Source organism: Homarus americanus, unplaced genomic scaffold (genome assembly GCF_018991925.1).
Source record: "Homarus americanus isolate GMGI-L3 unplaced genomic scaffold, GMGI_Hamer_2.0 scaffold37032, whole genome shotgun sequence".
NCBI lineage: Eukaryota > Metazoa > Arthropoda > Malacostraca > Decapoda > Nephropidae > Homarus > Homarus americanus.
The window spans coordinates 9,075,157-9,079,431 of NW_024731852.1; positions in this window are offsets into that span (position 1 = coordinate 9,075,157).

Genomic DNA, 4,275 nt, shown 5'->3' on the forward strand with positions numbered 1-4,275 from the left:
CGTTCACAAAACCCAAGTTCCTCGCAACCTTCAGTGACGGTGACGGGGCAGGAGGAGTCTAGTAGCTACCTGGGGGAAGAGGAGGGGGAAGGGGAGTCAAGAGTTGTTACTATCCTCAGAATGTCGCGAAAAATGCCACCTTAAATGCTTTTGGGTGGTGGTGGTGGGGGGGGGGCATAAAAACAAATGAGGATCAAACACGATATTCATCTTTTCTCATCATAAAGTCTTACCTTCATGTCACATAGAGCCCATGAAGCTCATAACAGGTGTTTTTAATCAAGGTTCAAGTTGGGTGCAGTGAACCGCGGCCTTGTCTTGGCTGGCCTCCGTACAGCCAAATAGGTGTTTTGCCACGAGTTATGGGCAAGGCTTTGCATACACGTCGGCAATTTGGGATATTTGTGTGTTTACACTAGACGATATTATATCATAAACCTGTGTAATTATTAGTTTGCTCGCCTTCATTCGGGTAGCGTAAATTAACCTCTATATCAGAGATTCGTGAACGGCATGTTGACAAGGTCGTCCCCAGCCGCTGTACCGTAAACATTAGCTTGCCTTCCTAACACACGCGAACCTCCCCAGACACTTGTCTCTCTATCACTCACATCCAACAACGACTATCTTACTCTCACTCTTTCTCTCTGTTCTCTCTCTCGTCTTTATCTCTCCTCTAACCTATTATTTTTAATCTCTCTCTCTCTCTCTCTCTCTCTCTTAACTCTCTCTCTCTCTCTCTCTCTCTCTCTCTCTCTCTCTCTCTCTCTCTCTCTCTCTCTCTCTCTCTCTCTCTCTCTCTCTCTCTCTCACAATAATCATACACCGGCTGTACATTTTCTCACTCGGTCATGTAAGGAGAACATTTCCTCGGTACCTACTTGTTTACACACAGCGTCACGTGAACATTGCTCACACAAGACATTTTAAATTCAGCTACATTAAAATAACTGTCCCAACCACTATGCAACATCAACCAACCTATGCAATAACCATCCTACCGGTGCAACAACAACAACCTCCTATCACTGTGCACTAGATTACCTTATTTAAATTTCTTTTTTAATTGTATATCACTAGATAACGTATTTTATCCTAAATTTGTAAATTGTATGTATGGTTAGGGCTGGATTTCTTGTTAATATTTCCAATTCATATTATCGAGTATTTCAAACATGGCCGTAAGGAACGAATTCTACTGATGTCTAACCCCATGTTTTGGTGGCCTAGGAATCTGTTTGGCTTGTTAAAAAAGCGACATGATTACATAATTGTGAAATCCAAGATACAATTTGCTTTGTGTGACTGTTTATTTACATTATTTATTTACTGACTTTATTTACTAATGACCTTCACTTTCGCATCTTTTCAGGCCCGACCATGAGTGCTAGCACTGTAAACCAAGAGACTTGCCCCATTTGCCGTGAAGACTTAGATGTTTCTGATGTGGTTGAACTTCGTCAGAAGGGAGCTGATGGAATCAACAGTGCGAGTGTGCAAAGAGGGGATGATGTAGTCGTTTCAGCTGGTGAAAAAGTACACATTACATGTCGAAAGAAGTACATCAATCCAAAAGACATTGAAAATAAAAAAAAGAAAGAAAGTTGAGCCACCAAAGAGAAGTGCCAGAGTATCATCCAGTCCTTTCAACAGCCAAACGGATTGCCTTTTCTGTGGGACTACAGTAACACCAAGAGGTGCAAGCTTTAGTTATATAAAGACCGATACGTTTGTGCAGACCATTCTTGAGTGTTGTGACAGTCGTTCAGATGAATGGGCCTTCACTGTGAATGGCAGGATTGAATATTATGGATGTGATCTACATGCTGCAGACTGTATTTACCATCGCTCTTGCAGTGGTAATTTCCGGTCTGGGCTTAGCAAACCACTACAGTTCCAGAATGTCCCAGAGGCAAAGCGCAGAAAGTCAGGCCAGCCCAAAAACGAAGATCAGGAGCAGGCATTCATGAACGTTTGCTCTTACCTTGAGAATAATGATGAAGAACAATTGACAATTTCACAAGTACGAGAAAAAATGAAGGAATTTCTGACAAATACAGATTCTGAACCATATGGAAATCAATACCTCAAAGGACAATTGAAAGAACAGTATGGGGACAATGTTCATTTTGCTGAAGGGGAAGGCCTTTATGACATAGTGACAATGAGGGAAAAGACATCACAGATACTGAGATCTTATTTCAACATCCAAGCAAAGGACGAAGAATCACAGAAATAGGCGATCATTGAAACAGCGGCACGACTCATTAAAAGTGATATCAAGTCTAACGTGCCATCCCTTACAGATCAGTATCCAAGTGCAAAGTCACTCAAGCTTGATTCTGCCCTTTCGTTTGTTCCCGACACTCTGCAGATGCTGATGAATGGTCTTTTCGTGGGAAAGGAGACAAGACGAAAGGTTGCAGGAATAGGATATGCAATTGTCCAGGTAGTTCGACCACGTGCTGTTGTCGCTCCCTTACAAGTTGGCCTTGCAGTGCAGGCACATCATATGTATCGGTCACAGTTCCTGGTGGATACCCTTCATGAAATGGGATTTAGTTCTTCTTATAAAGAAGTCATGCGTTTTGAAAAGAATGCAGCGGATTCAGTTGCTCCAGATTTGTTAGTGGATGACATTGATTTGCTGGACATAACATTTCTTTTCGCCGGGGATAATGTTGACCACAATATCCTTACTATTGATGGCAGGGGGACCTTCCACGGAATGGGGATCATAGCAGCACTCACCCCAGGGCGAAAGAAGGATCATGTCATTCCAAGAAGAAACGTTACCAACCTTGATTTTTCAGTGAAAAGTAAAATTCCAATCATTGAACATCGCTTCGCTAAACATGTGCGCCAAACCATCATGTTTGAACAACTCCCGGGATTGGTCAGCAGTGATAAGACAATTGGTGTACTGTGGGAGCTTTCACTAAACTTCAAGCAGGAAACCCCCTGGGTGGCAGGGAATGATGCATATTATTCATCAAAGATTAGAGCACCCAGGCCAATCATCAATTGCATTTTTGCCTATGATTGACTTGTACTCTGGGGACAAGACATGCATTCTGTCCACGCTTGATTTCGTTTGTGATCTCGCTACCAAACACCATGCTCCGCCCATTATTACGTTTGATCAGTCCCTGTATTGGAAAGCTGCAGAGATCATCATGGATGCACCACAGAATAGCCACTTGAAAAGCATTGTCTTGATGTTTTCACACATTCATGAACCTTCTTGGTGCAATAGGCACACTGAAGGAAGGCACAGGCCTCAGGAGCATTATGGAAGTTGTCTATGGTGGAAACGCCATCCAGCATATGATGACTGGAAAATCAGTGCAAAGATCTTTCCGTGGACATTTGCTGGTGGACAGATGTCTCAGTCACCTGGTTGTGTCGGATCTGCTGAAGGATAACCCACAGTTCGAGACAATGGTAGACCAGGTGGAAGAAACATACTCATCTTTGGTAGCGAAAGAAACGACTTTGGAGAGCGCTGTAGCATCAGATATGTCTAAGATGAATTAGAAAGAGTAATAGGCATTTTCATAGTTTGGCGGCCATATTGGTCCTCCATCTTAAATTATGTAATGACTTCACTATAATTTAGATATGTTAATTGGATTCCTAGATCCCCAAAACATGGGGTTAGGCACCAAAATTACTTGACTAGGATGAATAATGAAGGAGTAACGGGCATTTTAAGGATCTGGTGGCTAACTTCGATGCCATCTTGAAAATTAGACCTTTCTCGTGGTCAGACTGTGGTGGACTTTTGATATGTTATTAAGCACACATGATACTACAATAAACAGTTGAGAAACCTTTTGTAGGAGTTTTATTGAGGTCAAACCATATTTTCAGCCGACTAGCCGTTCTCCCAAGGATCGACGGCGCCCCAGAAGCCCTCCCAGGGACGGCAGCGCTCCAGGGGCCCTACCAGGGCATTGGCGCCACCCATATTTGGAAAAGATGCTATTTACTTATCATAGAAAACGGGAAATATTTCTACTTTCTGGGAAAGTTGGTTATCTACTTATCATAGAAAACGGGAAATTTGTATCATAGAAAATGGGAAATATCTACTTTCCGGGAAAGTTGGTTATCTACTTTCCCGAAAAGTAGATTATCTACTTTTCGGGAAAGTAGATTATCGACTTTTCGTGGAAGTAGAATATCGACTTTTGGGAAATATTAAAAAAATTTCCAAAGTAGATTATCATAGAAATCGGGAAATTTGTATCACAGAAAACGTGAAATATTTCT